General features: G+C 45.7%; 1 protein-coding gene across 1 annotated transcript in view; it reads right to left on the bottom strand.

Annotated features, from left to right (window-relative positions):
* PTPRU (protein tyrosine phosphatase receptor type U) overlaps positions 1-18144 on the bottom strand; it is a 386725-nt gene that overhangs the window by 159360 nt on the left and 209221 nt on the right. The window lies entirely within an intron of this gene.

Raw genomic sequence — 18144 nt, 5'->3', positions numbered from 1 at the left:
TTATGTTCTGTTTCAGCATTTATTCAACTCTGTATTGGATTCTTGCTACTGTTATGTCTTTGTAAACTTGCGTTTATTTACCCTACAGCATTGTTTATGAAATTGTCCTTGATACTGACTGTACTACTCTCACAGTGTGTAATCCGCCTTGAGTCTCAGTGAGAAAGGTGGACCATAAATGACATAAATTAAATAAAATCTTACATGGGGACGCTCAAGTGTAGTGCAATGTTAGCTTGGAAGCGTAGTTTAAAAAGACAGAGCCGCAGAGATTGCTCCTCAAAGAGTTTGTTATTTTCATCCTCGCCCCCCTAAAGGGAGGGGAGGCAAAGATGAAATTAACAAATGCTAAAGGGAGGGGAGGCAAAGATGAAATTAACAAACCCTCTGAGAAGCGATCTCTGCCAGCTCTTTTTAAACTATGCTTATGTAGAAAGGTGAAATTGAGCCTTCCCAGAGGCAAAGATGAAATTAACAAACCCCCTGAGGAGCGATCTCTACTAGCTCTGTCTTTTTAAACTACGCTTCCCAGCTGCGTCTCCCTACACTTGAGCATCCCTGTGTAAGATGTCTCATGTAGAGAGACTCTGAGTCTCAAGGTAGATTACAGAATTAGAAAAAAAATGTAGTAGAATACATATAGTGCAACAAAACTGGATTACAGAATTAGAAAACAACAGAAACAGTATATTTATTTATTCAATATTTTTACCCTGCCTTTCCTTGTGGTTCAATGGCAGCTTATAATAGTAGATTAAAAATATTTACTGTTAAAACCAAAATAAAATAACAACCCCAACGTAATCCACTCAGTAAACAATAAAAAGTGGGGAAATGTCTAAATGTTTCAGACATTAAAATGATAATCCTGTTCAGTTACGGCTGCCAACAGTGACCTGGGAAATTGCTGGGAAATTTGGGAGTGATACCTGGGGCGGGGGGGGGGGGAATGGGGGAGGAATTTCACCTAGATTCTCTGGTATACCATAGAGTTTGCCCTCTAAAGCTGCCATTTTCTCCAAGGGAACTGATCTCCGTAGTCTGCAGATCAGTTGTACTTCAGGGAGAACTCCAGGCCCCACCTGGTGGTTGGCAACACTGTTCAACTTCAAGCTAAGGAAATTATCCCTAGCCTCCTTCCAACCTGCAAGGGGGAGGGGGGAGCGTACAGGAAAATATTTTCCATTCAGGTCTGTTCAAAAAGCAGCCGATTTGTCCATCCACGGTCATTGACTAACAATAACAACACTCAATCATTTTTGACACTGCTACAGAAAAGAGGCACCAGCTCCAGACTGTGGAAGTTTCGGAAGTGAAGCACATGTCATTTTCCCCTCATGGCTCGCCTTTAAAGAGAACATTTTAACTGGCTATAGTTTCAGTGGAAACGTAATCAGGACACTGCTTTCTGTGCATCCAGCCACAACCTGGGAAATGTTGGTGGTCATTCTCGTAATCACTAGCAATTTCAAACAGCTAGACTGCAGCATCAAAGGCAGAATGAGAAACCACAGCGCCATGAAACTCACTCCATATTGCAGGCAATGACAGCTCCCCTGTGTCTGCCCAGCACTTCCTTCTTGTTAAATATTAGGAATTTTTCATAAACTTCATAGGGAAAAAAAACAGCTCTAAGAGGAAAAAATCTAGGCAATGCAAACTTCAGCATTTGCTGTCCCACAGGTTTTTGGCAATGTACTCAGACCAATCAATCTAATCGCTCTGTCTCTTCCTCTCCAATAATGATAAAATCTATCACTTTTATGAGAGTTGTTTTTCTGTGGCTGTTATTTTAAAGGGGGGGGGGGTCGCAACATCCCACTGGATTTTATCTTGTTCTTCCAAAGCTGCTATGTAGAAATCGTTGTATGAATATACTCAGAAAACCAGAGCAGCACCAGAAATTGTTTCCCAAGGTCTTCAGAGTAGAGATGGGCATGGTTTCACAAACCATGAACTTTCACGAACCGGTTCATTTTGGTTCGTGAAAATGGCACTTCTGGGTCAGCAAATCACCACTTCCGGGTTACCAGAAGATCACTTCTGGGTCAGCATAAGGTCTGCAGAAAGTCCAACCACCATTGCCTAGGAAACTGATTGGCACCAGGTTGTCTGTAGTGACGAACCAAAAAACGAACCAAACGAACCGCCCTAAAGTTCGTGATGGTTCATCAGTAATGGGCTCTGACGAACCTCTGGTTCACGAACCACAAACTGGCCTGGTTAGTGACAAACTTTGGTTCGTATTTCGGTTCGTGCCCATCTCTACTTCAGAGTGCAGTCTTAAAGGCCTTTCCTTTGGATTCAAATGTTTCTTGAAAAACAATCCTAAGCACATAAATTCCGAAATAAATCCCGCTGACTGCAATGAGACTTACTCCAGGTGTTTAGGTTTGCAGCCTTATTCCAAGATGTGAAGGGGGCAGCAGGGTAATTCCAGATGGTTGGGGCAAATGAACAAGTTGGATCAGAAACAGGAACTAAGATCTGTGGGTTCTGAGGAAGCAGTGGCCATTTTGTTTGCTGACATAAAATTTTGATTTATAAAATGAAGGGCCAGAGACTAATTTAAAATCAAACAGAAGTGCGAGAGAAGCTAAATTCAGCCCTCTACTAACTTTCTGATCTTGGTTCTTTGCTCCAAACACACTTCTCCCATCCCAGTTCACTCCCAGGTTACATACTGTGCCTTTTTGCTGGCAGGTAGGGAAGCCCCGGCTTGCATCCTATATTCTCTCTGTTGCTGCACCAACAATATGAAAGGGCCTTTTTGACAAAGCCTGAAAGGTGTCCACTTTTTGAATATCCAGGCAATTACACAAGTCTGTATGGCTTAAGAGGGCTTTAAAACAATGGTTCATTCTACTTGGAAGGTGTCAACAGATTATATGGCTCTACAATGTCTGTGTTCTGTGTTTTGCCTGTTAATTTGCCATGATTTTAAATTTGTATAAGCCTCCTGGAGTCAGCTTGGGAAGGAAGATGAGGTAAAGAAGGAAGATGAGGTAAATAAATTAATAAATAAAATTCCCGTATCAGAGCTGGGCTGGGAGAAAAATATATCTCACACCAACAGATGGTAGGGATCTGCTTTTAATCATAGAGAGTGGAAGGGGGCTGCAGCTCCCCTTCACTCACTTCATATTAGATCTCCACACACAATGTTATGAAGGACGGTGGCACGGTACAGCCCGATCTTGGAAGCTAAGGAGAGTTGGTCCTTGGATGAGGGACCACCAAGGAGGACTCTGCAGGGAAAGGCAACAGCAAGCCACCTCTACTCCTCACTTGCCTTGAAAGCCCCTTGTTGGGATCCCCATAAATTGGTTGTGACTTGACAGCATGTAGGTATACACAATGTTGTTCTTAATTATTGATTTATTTAGTACTATTTATCCTGCTCTGTTTCTAGGCAATGTGCCTTGTTCTGTGTGCCTCCATTTTATTCTCACAACAACCCTGTGAGGTAGGTTCAGCTGAGCAAGAGTGACTGGTCCAACGTCACCCTAGCAAGTTTCATGGGAAAGTAGGGATCTGAACCTGGGTCTGCCCAATCCTAGTCCAACCCATTAATTACTACACCATAGAATGTCACCCTTCATGTGGAACAGGCAATCTATGTTCCACTTATGTCTAGGAAAGCCAAGATCTAGAAGCAGCAGGAGAACCTAGTCACTTGGCTTAGATAAGGATGGGGTAATAGTTTCTTACTAACCTATGAGGCAGGAAGCAACTGAAAAACAAGAAGTTGGTTATTGTTACCCTGGCTGCGGACACCAAGATCACAGCTTTGTGGAGCTCAGCAGAGTAATAAATTTCAGAAGGCACCGTACAAGTCATAAGCCGAGTGAGTGTGTGTGTAGGAGTGGGGGGTTATCCATGGACAGAGAGATTCAATTTTCAATGATGTCAGAAGAGTGCATTAAATGATTACTCTGCCCTCTCTCACTTAAATTCTAGCCCAATTTTCCAGTCCACAGAAATACAGACAGATACGGTCGCGCTTTAATTTCTCATCCAAGGCAGAACCCAAAACTTCGGTGGCGCACACAAATCAATTTGAATTTGCCCGACAGTCGAGCCACACAAGGAGCCGGGGGAAGGAGCATGCCCTAGGGGAGCAAGCTACTGATCAGCTCACCTTCCTGCTTTATATCATGACGGACCTTACCATGCAGATGACTTACCTTGGAACGTGACCATCACATTTCCAGGACTAAGATGACGGAAAGACAAGGGAAGAAGAAACATAGGGGCTAGACTGTCTGGGTGTATGTGTGTTTGTGTGTGTCAAGCTCCGGTTCTTCCTAGTCTGAAACTCTAACCATTACACTCATTCATATTCTCAATTTTCTGCCAGGTTCTAAAGTGGGTGGGACAGTGGCATGGAATATAGCCCAATCTCATCAGATCTTGGAAGCTAAGCAGGGTCAGTACTTAGATGGGAGACCACCAACGAAGACTCTGCAGAGGAAGGCAATGGCAAACCACCTCTGCTCCTCACTTGACTTGGCAACCCCTTGGATGGGGCCACTATAAGTCACTTGCAACTTGACGGCACACAGGTACACAAAGGCAGACAGTAACTTTCTAGGCACAATCTAAAGTTTGTGGTCTAAAACATTTTAAATCTGTATGACCCTGCCTAGAGGACTTCTCCATCACAATGAATGCATGAAGCTGCCTTCAATGGAGTCAGAACATTGATCTATCTACATCTACTCAGATTGGCAGCAGCCCTCTATGGTCTCAGGCAGAGGCCTTTCACATCATCTACTGCCAAGCATCTGCTTGGCACGCAGAGTGAGGAATCAAACCCGGTTCTCCAGATTAGAGTCCTGCGCTCTTAACCATTACACCAAACTGGCTGGACCATAGTACCATATCCACAGCGTACAGGTGCAGCCTTTCATTTATTTGTCAAGTCTTGTAACAGCTTTGGAGAAGTATGGAATTGCTGTTGAAGGGTAGAGGGGAATGTGGGACTCTGGGGTTTGTTAACTGAGACCAGGAAAAGGAGCAACGCGTGATACGTGCTTATGTCGTGCGACAAAAACAGGTGCATAAAACCCCCTGAGAAGATACAGGAAGGGGGATGAGTCAACTCTCTGCATTGTTATTAATGAGAATCATTAAGGCAAATATTAATGAGAATCATTAATACTATCCATTTGGGAAAAGGCTCAGCACCAAGAGAGCTTTCAACCCCTGTGATTCATGCACATTTTGAATGCACTGCACTGCAAACACTTGGAAATGCAGAAGCCGGCTAAGTGGGAATTACTCACAGCCCAACAAGCACTAATGAAATGGAGTGACATAGAGGGCGGCCACCATTTGCAGAAGTGAACTAGAACCGTCCAGAGGTAAAAGAAAAAATGAGTTCGAACCACTGGGCTTAAAGGAGGAAGCTTTGAATGGGATTTTGTATCCCTTTGGGCAGGATCCAACAGATGAGAGAGAGTAGGATCCAGCAGGCTGAGCCAATGCGGTGTAGTGGTTAAAATGTTGGACTAATATTTGGTAGACCTCCCTTTTGCCACAAAGCTCACTGGGAGTCACTTACCTCACATGGTTTATTGCAAGTCTAAAATGAATAAAGGGAGAACCATATACATTATCCTCAGTGCCTTGGAGGAGAAGGATGACAAATTAAAATCTCACATCAGGGACTCCAAAACTTGTTCAACCCATGGGCACAGGTATGGGTGCCACAACAAAATGGTTGCCATGGGAGCTGGGTCTAATCACAGAATGTTATGAAAAGTCTTCAAAAATTGAGGAGGCTCCAGGCAAAGCTTTCTTCAATGATGAAGGCAGCTGTTACCAAACTGAGTGGCCCCCGTAAACACAAGTGATGGTTCCTGGGATTTTCTGAAGTACCTCCTACATAAATTATGTGGAGGAAACCAGGACTGGCTCTTTCCTTTGGATAAGATGCCTGAGGATGGCAGGCAACACATTGGTGTTGAGATTGACTATATTAGATAGATCTGTGGTTGAGTGTGAAATCTAATGGTGAGCGTGGGGTTCTATTCCAGCATCAAGAAGCTCCTAATATTTGACTGAAGTCAAGCTCATTGCAGGGGAGTTGAGCAATGGCCCAAGGAAGACAACATAAAAGGAAATCTATGCTCCTTCCATGTTGTAAGAAACTAGAGAGACACTGCGCCAAGGTCTTTCTTTTTAAAAACTGAAGCAAGAAAGATCCAAGGTGAAACATGGTATTATAGCAGAGAAGGAGCATAGCAGACCTGAGGCTTTTTACCCCATCAGTACTAGTTGCTGAGGATTTCCTCTCATCCTTACAGCTTCTGTGTAGTCCCAGCCAGCCTAGAGAGATTCAGAGTAACAATATGCTCATTCTTCCAGCTTGCTTGCTGAGTTTCCATATGGGATCCCTTATCTTACGACTACTCAATGTCCTGAAAAGCCCTCCTTTTAGGAGAAGGGCTTTCCTTGGGATGGGAGAGGCTGGAGGGGGAAAGAAGGACAAGCTTCTAAGCTTCATCAGGGCCGTATTAACCCATGGCCAGGCCCCTAGGCTTTCAGGTATTTCCGGCCCCCTCCAGCACTTCAATCTTTCACCCCACTACAGCGGACAGCCTGACCCTGGTATGGTAGACCACAGTACATAGCCCTGTATCCATTTTGAGGGTCTCCTAAAGAATTCTATTCACCATTATTAAAATATTTTTATTCCGCGAGTAGAACTCTTCAGGAAAGCACATGGGGGGGTATGATTGTTCAATACTTAATGATTTTGAAATGAATACAATTGTTATTATTTATTAAAATACATCCTCTCAAGGGTGTTGCGCTCCTGGTGGTCCCCGGCCCAAAGGACATCCATCTGGCCTCAACCAGGGCCAGGGTGGAATGCTCTCCTGCTGGAGATCCAGGCCCTGCGGGACCTGTTACAGTTCCGCAGGGCCTGTAAAATGGAGATGTTCCGCCGGGCCTTTGGCTGAGTGCCAGCGGGTGTCCCCCTTCTTCCACCTAAGACCACCACTTTTTTTCTGGGACTGCCCTCGGCCATCTGCTATGCTCATATACAAACTCCAAATATTTATTTAAATAGCCTGTACCTGGACTATTTTAATGACTCTTTTAAGATTATTATTGATTTTATGGTTTTGTGATTGATTTGCTGTGTTTTATGAATGTTGTTAGCTGCCCTGAGCCCATTTGTGGGAAGGGCGGGGTATAAATCAAATAAATAAATAAATAAATAAAATATATATAATTTATGGATGATTGTTTTAATATAAGAGACAATTTGTTTCACTTCAATAAGGAAGCAGCTAATTATCTTATTAATAGAGGTTATAGAAGAGAATCAACTCAGTGGCCCCTTCTTACTTATCATAGCTGCAGACTAGAACAGTGTATCGTTCTGCACTAAGGGAAGAAGCAACGCAGTGCACCCTTACTTATCCAGGGTAAGGCCGATTGCCACTTTGGGGTCAGGAAGCAATTTTCCCCAGGCCAGTTTGGCTAGGGATCCTGACGGTATTTTACCATCTTCTGAGCATGGAGCAGGCGTCACTGGGGGTGTCTGTGCAGGAGGGGGGTAGTTGTGAATTTCCAGCATTGTGCCGGGGGTTGGACTAGATGACCCTGGAGTTCCCTTCCAACCCTTGATGCTATGATTCTATGAACTGTAATTTATGTGGGGGTGGGCCTCAGCAAAAAAAATTGACGGGCCCCTACTCCCTGCAGGGCCCCTAGGCTTCGGCCTAGTCAGCCTGGAGCCTGCTTCATAATTTGAGAACCAAGAAAGTGATCATTGTAATGAACGACTACTGCCAGAGACGATGCATTTTGGCCCTGGTAAGAGTGGAATTCCTAGAGCCCTCAGAAACCCGAACAGGAACTGACCTGGCTGCTTAGTTTGAGAGACAGAACTAAATAACTATCTTTGGATCATTGTTTTAGGCCTCATCTATGGTATATGATGGGATCATAGAATCATAGAATCATAAGAGTTGGAAGGGGCCATACAGACCATCTAGTCCAACCCCCCGCCCAGTGCAGGATCAGCCTAAAGCATCTCTGACAATTATTCATCCAGCCTCTTCTTGAAAACTACCAGTGAGGGGGAGCTCACCACCTCCCTAGGCAGCTGATTCCACTTTTGAACTACTCTGACGGTGAAAAAGTTTTTCCTAATATCCAGCCGGTACCTTTGTGCATGTAGTTTTAGCCCATTGCTTCACGTCCTACCCTCTGCTGCCAACTGGAACAGCTCCCTGCCCTCCTCCAAATGACAGCCTTTCAAATATTTAAAGATCAATATTTAAGGATCAATATCTACTCGCTCTCCTATGGCAGCGATTCCCAACATGGTGTCCTTGGATGACATGGATCCCACTAACAGGTTTCCTGGTGCCCATTTGCTTCTTCAACAAAGCATCTCTTCCCCCAAACGAAGAGCTATGTCTGGTTTTCCTTCCTCTCAATGAAGTAGAACCACGAAGCATCATCCCCTTTGTGTCTACAGTGAGGTACCATTTGGAAACAGCTGTCTCCATTGTAAGAGGATGCTTCAACCACAATACTAAATGAAGTTTTGAGATAACGTGCTGGCTCGAGCAATCACTTTACAACCATGGAAGACACAGAGTCTCTCTACACGAGACATATGGCATGTGAGGAACATATGTCAGGAGATGCAATGTTAGCCCTGAAGGGTAGTTTAAAAAGACAGAGCTGGTGGCAGGGCAGAGACTTTGTTATACACTGGAGCTGTGTGAAAAGGGCTGTGAAATGCCAGAAGGGAAACTTCAGCCCATTATAACCTCTCCAGGGGCAAGCCTGGCTCTGGAAGGCAGCTCCAGCCCATTTCCATTCCTCACTGCCCTCTGGTTGAGATCCCACACAGTTTTAGACTGGAGAGGTGAAATTCACAGAGCCTTCGGAGAGGCGAAGATAAAATTAACAAAGCCTCTGAGGAGCAATTTCCAGCGGCTCTATCTTTTGAAACTATGCTTCCCAGCTAACATTGCATCCCCTACACTTGGTGAACACGTGCCGAGGTGTCTCGTGTAGAGACTCATGTTCTCCAGAGTGAACTGAGGGCCAAACTACACATTTGTGTTTTTAATGAGTTGGGTCTGGGTTTCAGAATGACACCATAGCTGGGAGGGAGAACTCCCGGGCCCAATTCATTAAAAACACGAATGTGTAGCTTGGCCCTGTGAGAAAGAGGTCAATTCACAACATTCCACAGGCTAAAAAGAAATCAGCGTGTTACATCTGACAGTGTAAAGCTGCTCCCATCCTTCATCTGCAGCCCTTCAAATCAAGCCGCTCGGAGGCCTCTCGGGAGCACAGCAAGACAGAGCAGGGAAAGCGTCAGACGTTAAGCTTCAATTTCCCTTTAATTTCAGTGTTATTTAAATGATCAGTGGCAAACAGACAGGCTTGGCACCCTTGGGCCAATGTAAGCAGACCCACGAGTGCTTCAGTCAGAGATCAGCTAACTAGGATGTCTGAAAGCATTAACATTGCTGAATATATCCACACAATTAGTGCCAGTACAAAGCTGACTATGCTTACAGTTGCTAATACAGCTGTAATACACCCAGGTACAGCAGCTCTTTCGGTGTCAATCAAAGCCAGAAAAAGAACTCAGCACTGAGAATCTTCTTGTCTCCGAGTAAAAAAAACACCAGGCGCACACATATGAGAAAAGGCTGAGAAAATACAAGACACCACCCTCGTACACCATCAACTAGTTGGTAATTTAGGTAGGTATGACCCCTCTGTAGGGAGGAATTACAGGGAGAGGCTGTGATTCACTGCTGCGCCGAAGGTCCCAAGTTCAATCCCAGATATCGCCCATTTTGTTAAAAAAGGATCAAGCAGAAGGTGATGTAAAAGCCCTCTGCCCGATACACCGGAAAGAGGCAGCAAGTCACAATAGACTTGGTTGGACAACCCATTTGCACATTGATTGACGACATGGGATGGGAAAGCAAACATTAGGGTGCTGGCCTCCCCTCTCACTTCTATGTGATTGCCAAATTGTCTTTGTGGGGCAAACATGTGGAAGAAGTGTTTGTGTATATATTACTGCCCTATGATCAGTGATGCTGCTTTTCAAATGCTGCTGCTCATAGGGAGGGAGCGTAACCATGGGGGGGGGCGGGGGGGGGACAGATGCCCGTGGCCACTCTCCCTCCCAGCATGTTCAGTCCTTGCATGGATGGTCTATTCTGTATAGGGCTCATATAACGGACCATCATGCGTTTGTTACGAATACTACAAAAGCACTGGCTCTACCCCTGTACTTGCTCTCTTGGTGTGCTTCAGGACCGCTAGCAATTATAAATGGCAAACTTCAAAAAATTACACGCTTTCCCCCTCTACCCAAACGCCAGCAGAACTTCTTGCAGTGGGTCAGTAGGGAAAGGGGATAGCAGAATTCCCATCTTGCTGGCCGCAAGGATTGTCACAACCAATGATGGCAAAAAATTACCGAGTGATATTACAATGGACCTTCAGTACGTTCCTTAAAGCAACAAAGTGCAAATATAAATGAATATACAATCAAAGTATCATCAATACATCAATTGTGCATTTATTTATATTTGCACTGTACAGGACTTACTGGAGGTCCATTGTAATATCACTCTGTAATTTTCGCCATTGTTGGTTGTGATGTTTAATAGTGCAATTTGTCTTAGAATCTTGGATTATATATAATTTTCATTTGCATATATTATAGTGCCTTGACTTATTGTAGTTAGTAAGCTACAGTGGGATGCCTCCTTATTGGTCTAGCTATTTACTGTAACCAGGGCTTTTTTTCAGGGGGAACGTGGGGGAATGGAGTTCCGGAACCTCTTGAAAATGGTCACATGGCTGGTGGCCCTGCCCCCTGATCTCCAGACAGAGGGGAGTTTAGATTGCCCTCCATGCTGCCAGGTGGCGTGGAGAGCAATCTAAACTCCCCTCTGTCTGGAGATCAGGGGGTGGGGCCACCAGCCACGTGACCATTTTCTCTGAGGGCAACCCACTGAGTTCCACCACCTCTTTTCCCAGAAAAAAAGCCCTGACTGTAACTCTCTTTTGTAGTTGTTGTTGGCCGCAAGAATTGGCCTGACTAAGAGAGTCATGAAGTGCAAGTCCTGTAGCACCTTAGAGACCAACAAGATTTCCAGGGTGTAAGTTTTTGAGAGTCAAGCCTCCTTCATCAGATAAAGTAGGAAGGGAGATCTCTGAGCCCATATATCCCCAGGGATCTCCATTCCTACTTGTATCTGATGAAAGGAGTTTGATTCTTGAAAGCTGATACCTGGGAAATCTTCTTGGTCTTTAAGGTGCTACGGGACTCAGATCTTGCTCTTCTATTGCACATCAGCACGGCTGCCCACCTGAAACTAGGGTAATGAAATACAACCTATTGCTCAGTAATGCTGTAGATTTATAAATTACTAACCATGAAAAATAAAAAATATATAACTTGTTCCGTGACAACAGATGTGACATTGCTGCATTTTGTATGAGGGAAGGGGAACAAACCGTGGAGCTACTCTGCATGGGCGTCCTCCGAAGTACACGAAGCTTAGTCATTGGGTCCCACTGCAGAAAGTTTGAAAACGACTGTGCTGGAAAATGAGCCCTTTGGGAACAGAAGTATTTGCATTGTGGGGAGGGACTCTCCTGTAAGCTGCTCTGAGAGAATGGCCCTGTGTGGGATATAAATTCGATAAATCAGTAACTGCTTGAGTGTGGAATGAACTGTGTTATGTTTTAAGAGCTATAATTAAGAGCTGCTTACGGGGAAGGCAAAGAGAGAAAGAGAAGGCCCCTGGCCTTGCGTGTCATAGCCAGCATGGAGTAGTGATTAGAGTGTCAGATTTGGATCTGGGAGAGCCAGGTTCGAATCTTCACTCTGCCATGGAAGCTTGCTGGGTAACCTTGGATAGTCATTGACTGTCAAACATTATGGTGTACTATTTAGATTAGAATCTGGGAGACCCCGGTTTGATTCCCCCACTCTGCCACTGGGTGACCTTGGCCAGTTATACACTCTCAGCCTAACCTACCTCACAAGGATGTTGTGAGTATAAAATGGAGAAATGGAGAATGTTGTAAGCCACCCCCCCACACACCAGGGGTAAAAGTGGGGCTTAAACAAAATAAATTAAATAAAAATAAGGGCATGTTATCATGCCACCCTGCCAAGAAGCCATCTCCACAGAAAACTGAGAAGGGTGGCTTGACCACGCCATGCATCACCCTTCAATGACTCACAAGGACCTCACAAGGATGTTGTGAGTATAAAATGGAGAAATGGAGAATGTTGTAAGCCACCCCCCCCCACACACACTAGGGGGGAAAGTGGGGCTTAAACAAAATAAATTAAATAAAAATAAGGGCATGTTATCATGCCACCCTGCCAAGAAGCCATCTCCACAGAAAACTGAGAAGGGTCGCTTGACCACGCCATGCATCACCCTTCAATGACTGCTGAACAACAGTTGCGCCATGATGCTGAAATGTGGAGAGGCTTGGGACAGAAGAACTTCAGTTAGGTCTTAATTCCTCCTCCCATGGCTTACCAGGCTGAAGGGAAAGTATTCTTTTGCCTCCTCAGACAACTCCTCGCAGCTCGACAAAAGAATGTTAGCATGCACAGAGAAACATAGGCGCACTTTTCAACATGCAGAATCCTCAACCTCCAAAGAGCCCATGAGGGTGACCTCGGGGACACAGCGGAGCCCCCATCCTTCCTGCAGTGCTGGTGCTAGGAGGCAACTTATGTCAAACCATGCCCTTTGCTTAAAGATCAGGCAGTCCAAGCATCAAAAGGGCACCTCACGCACCCACGGCCACACACTCTCCCCCAAGAGAAGGCGAGGGCAAGCAGACTCTGTTCCGACCACTAGTCCATGTGCCGTTATGGATCCCCGGTTCAGCATCCCCTTCTACAGCTAGGAACTGCCACTCTTTGCTCTCGGCTGCTTCAAGGAGCCAGGGACGAGTCACCTCCACAGAGTGATTCCCTAACTGTGCCTCTAACTCCCCTGCCTGTCCATTAGTTTTCTCCCCTTTGGCATGCGGGGCAATGCCCCCACATTGCCCCGCATGCCAAAGGGGAGAAAACTGATGGACAGGCAGGGGAGTTAGAGGGGGGGGGGAAGCATCCCAAGCACAGAGGGGGGGAAAGGTCCCAGCAGTATCCTCACCTTTCAGCACTGGAGGTGGTCACAGCCTTCCATCAGAAGGCAGCCCGTGAACTACGCAGGGGGTCAGTGAATATGTGACAAGGAGCTGCCTGCTAGAACGAAAGAGACAGACAAGGAGAGCAAAGGGGGAGAGAGCACAGAGAGGGGCGAGGAGGCTGCAGTAATAAGAGAATGAAAAATGGAGGACAGCTTGAGAAGGAAGAGCTGTTTGGAGCTGAGCTACTTGGAACACCCAGGCAGGAGGTAGGAGCTGACTCGGTTTCCCTTCCTTCCTCAATTCACTGGTATCATGTTGCGGATAGACTGTCGAACCAGGTCAGAGGAGACCTAGGCTCGAGTCCCTCTTCCCACTCACCCATGAAACACACTCACCTTTCTGTCTCACACTTACTTACCCCGCATGGTTGTTGTGAGGATAAAATAGGGGGAGAAATGCCGCCCTGAAATCCTTGGATGAAGGAAGAAAAACAATAGATTTTGCCTGCTAGTGCAGCAAAGTAGGGAAGCCTCCTAGTGCTTGTGGCAACAGCTGGAAGAGTGCTCGTAAAGAGCAGGGCCAGAGGAAGGAACAGAACAGGAAATATTTAATGCTGTGCCAAGAAGCCAGTGGTTAGCAAGAGCAAGAGAGTGCATGAGCAGCAGTGTTGTGTAACTGCTAGTGTTTGGACTAGGATCTGGGAGGCTGTTGAGGCTTGCCCTAGCCCCACCTGCACATGGGGAGAAGGCTCCTCAGAAGAAGAGTTTCTCATGATTTCCATCCCGGGGAAGGTCCTACGCTTCCTCTAAGTGGTTGGGTTGTAAATCAGCACTCCGCTGGTTCGAATCCCACTACAGCCATGAACTCAGGAGGTGGCCTTGAGTCAGCCACTCCTCTCAGCCCCAGCTCCCCATCTGTATTGTGGGGATAATAATAACACTCGTTCTGAGTGGGGTACAAATATGTCTAGAAGAGTGGTATATAACCACAGTTATTGTTTTTTGTTATTTTTATTAAGTTCCTGTGGCACCAGCAAACCAGAAAACCCCCCAAGTGGACCTTTCTACCTCCTGCACCCCCAGAGTCTCCCCCACCCCAGGACCCTGGGAACAGAGCAGACAGAGGGCCAGAGGCAAAGCATGGACCAGGCAGAGGAGTACACGCTTGGCAGCTCAGGGCCTCCCACGCTCTAGCCTCTCTCAGGAGGAAGAGGCAACTCTATAGATCTTTGCAGGGTGAGGGACTAACCCTGGCTACAGGACAGGGTGGGATTCTCAGTTTTCTATATAATCCTGTCATTGAGTCCCAGTCTTTACTGGTTCAACATCTAACCAGCTTTTGCATTAGCCTAGAAGGTAGTGATTGCCAAATTTCAGATGTCAAGGGCCCACTTGACCCTTGGTTTCTGCCCTGCTTGTTTCTTGCCTACCTGCTTACCCGAAATCCTTGAACCTTGCTGCCAACTTGCCAGAATGAGATAGAATGGTGGTGGAGAGTGTCCAAAAGTCAGAGCTGACTTATGGCGACCCCTTGTGGGGGTTTCATAGCAAGAGACAGTCAGAGGTGGTTTGCCATTGGCTGCCTCTACAACCCTGGTCTTCGCTGGAGGTCTCCCATCCAATTACTAACCAAGGCTGGCCATGCTTAGTTTCTGAGAGCCAAACTACACGAGACGCCCATCACGTGTTCTACATGTGTTGGGTTCACGCAAGTATCCCTGGGAAGTGCCATTAAGACCCCACCCCATACTCCTGGAGAAAACCCCAAGGAGGCTTTAAGCAACATTCCTCTTTAAGTAAAATTGCTTACCATCAAGGAAAACCCGAGTGGAGCAGATTTTTGCAAGAGAGCTCTTGAAACAATCTGCTGTGCTTGGGTTTTCCTTGATGGCAAGCAATTTTACTTAAAGAGGAACGTTGCTTAAAGCCTGTTCGAGTTTTCCTCCTGGAGCATGGGGGTGGGGGTGGACCAGAGCCGATGGCTTTCTCCCATACTGGAAAGCAGGTCTCCCCCTCCCCACTTTCATATCTACAGTCCAACTTAACGCTGCAGCCGTATGCTTGACTCCATGACGGCAAGCAATTTTACTTAAAGAGGGACGTAGTTTAAAGCCATTCGGGTTTTCCTCCTGGAATGCGACACTTCCCAGGGAAACTTGCGGGAACTCAACACATGTAGAACACATGCCGGGTGTCTCGTGTAGTTTGGATTTGAGATCTGATGAGATCAGGCTCACCTGGGCTATCCAGGTCAAGGTATGAGATAAGGACCCAGGTTCAAATACGCACTCTGCCATGGATGCTTACTGGGTGACCTTGGGCTTCTCTCTCTCTCTCTCTGAACTACCACACAGGGTTGTTGTTGTTGTAAGGATAAAATGGCAGAGGGGAGAACGGTGTAAGCTGTTTTAGGTCCCCAGAGGGGAGAAAAACAGAGCATAAATCCCTACATAAATAAGTGTGGGTGGGTCTTCAGGAAGAAGGTCAGATTGGACTGGCCTTGTAATCCTTCCCACTCTATGATTTTCAGTTTTGTATTTTGCAACACATGTCCAAAGAAATGCAAAGCCAAGATCCTCCCAGTTCACAGAAGTAACAACGTGTCTCTCTCCAATCATTTAGAATGCATATACCATTACAGATTTGCCAGGGCTGCAAAAAAAGATGTTGAAGATGCAAATCCATCTTTTTAAGAAATCTACTTTTTTAAATAAAGATTTTGACAACTGTATTGTGATTTATGCTTCAGGACAAAGCAGCGTGCAACCCTCTTCACTGTTAGCTAATAAAGTTTGCTGAGTGGGGGAGATCTGCTGAGAATGACATGTGTTTATTAACGAGGGGCCATCAAATAGGCTGGACTATCCCAGGGTCTGCATTTAGAACAAGACGGAAGACAGGTGAAGTACAGAGATGGCTTTCGAACAAAGCCGGCAGCTCCATGCAGGAAACCCCAACCAAGATGCCTGGAACGGTCCAAGTTGCACTTAGGTTGCAGAGTTAATTATGCCCCGTGTTGCCTGAAGAGGGGCTGAGTTGGTGTCAGAACTCCTGAAAGGTTCAGGAAACCATATAATAGAGTAAACTGCTGCAGGAAGTGGCTTCTGGGAAAATTCAATTAGAAGCAGAGCAGTGCACTTATCCTGACACAGTTTGAGGCGGTTAACGTTCCGAAGCCCTTTGCAGTTTCCCTGGCGCGTGCGGCAAAAGGTTTCCTAACTCCCACTGACAGGGCTTCGCACACTAAGGGCGCTTTTCACTTAAAAGCCGTCGTAATGCGTGGCTCGAGGAAAGAAGGGAGCATGCCTATCATACTCAAGTCAAAAGACTCTATTATTAACCACCGGAGCAAATGCTTCCTACCGCTGAAAAAACCGGAACAGCTCCAAGTCGCAGATGGAGTGCCTCTAGTAGGAAAGTCTTGATGTAAAAAAGGATGGGGAGAAGCAATATTAAGCATATTCTTCACCGCTCTATTTTACCTTCTCAGCAACCCTGTGAGGTAGAGGGGCTGTGGCTGACACAATAGTTGCTCTCATGGCCCACACAAATCTTAGTCTGTCTTGAACACTTTTATAGTCCTAAACTATGGGGCTGAGAGGCAAAGCATCCGCTTGGCATGCAGAAGATCTCAGGTTCTATCCCTGGCATCTTCATTAAAAGATCAGGTAACAGGTGATGGGAAAGACCTAAAACCTTAAGAGTACTGCCAGTAAGAGTGGACAACTTTTCAATGGCCTGATAGCATGAGGCAGCTTCATGTGTCCTCAGAGATAGAAATTGACCCAGCATCACCCAACTTTGTGGCTGAGGAGAGATTTGAACCCAACTCTACTTACCAGGGTCAGTTTTGTAGTTTTACATTTTATGTATTAAGCATTTATACCCTCCCTTTCCCTTTTGATTCAAGGCATCTTTCAATGCTTTCTGCATCCTCACTCTAGCCTGGAAGATGGCTTCTTATCTCAACACGGCCGACCTGGCCACTAGGATCTGTGATAACATCAAGGCTTGACTATTGTAATGCTCTATACATAGGTCTCACATAGGAGGCTCCAATTAGTGCAAAACGCTGCAGCTCGATTGTTATCAGGAGCGAGCAGGAGCATGAACATCACTCCCATCCTACAGTCGCTCCACTGGCTACCCATCAGTTACCGTGCTCAGTTCAAGGTATTAGTTATTACATACAAAGTTCTTCATGGCTTTGGTCCGGCATACCTACAGGACTGCCTCCCTCCCTATGTTCCTCCATGGCAGCTTCGCTCATCTGAATATGGTTTCCTGCAGGTGCCAGGCTGCACCCGGGTGAAATCAACAGCAGCCCATACATGGACTTTCTCTGTGGTGGCCCCTATCCTGTGGAATGACCTGCTTGAGGAGATCAGGACAGCCTCCACTCTCCAGGCTTTCTGCAAACAATGCAAAACCGAACTATTCAAAAAGGTTTTTTACTCAAATGGGAGGGCTGTATTGTAGGGATAAAGTCTCAGATGCTTCACTAATGAGTTAGGGACTGTAGACTTCATCACTAAATTGCCTTACATATTATTGTTGCCTTAAATATGTACTCCTATGTACCACCTGTTCTCCATGTCTAATGTCAGTCCTAGAATTGATTATGTTCCATTTTCTACTCTGTACTGGATTCTTGCGAATACTATGTCTTTTAAACTTGTATCTATTTACCCTATCGCATTGTTTATGGAAATGTCCTTGATAATGTATGGAAATGTACTTGATACTGATCGTCCTAATCAGACATTGTGTAATCCGCCTTGAGCCTCAGTAAGAAAGGCGGACTGTAAATGACATAAATAAATAAAATAAATAAATAAATGCCAAGATTAAAAACATACAACACATAATAAAACCCCATTAAACCCCCTCCCCAAGAAAATGCCTGCCTTTTAAGCCCCACAAAAGGCCTTGTCTCCAAAAAAGCCTTACAGTGCTTCCTAAAGAGAAG

This window comes from Eublepharis macularius, chromosome 15, assembly GCF_028583425.1.
Source record: "Eublepharis macularius isolate TG4126 chromosome 15, MPM_Emac_v1.0, whole genome shotgun sequence".
Taxonomy (NCBI): Eukaryota; Metazoa; Chordata; class Lepidosauria; order Squamata; family Eublepharidae; genus Eublepharis; species Eublepharis macularius.
The sequence above is the reverse complement of the archived record's forward strand: the minus strand, read 5'-3'. Positions and strand labels throughout refer to the sequence as shown.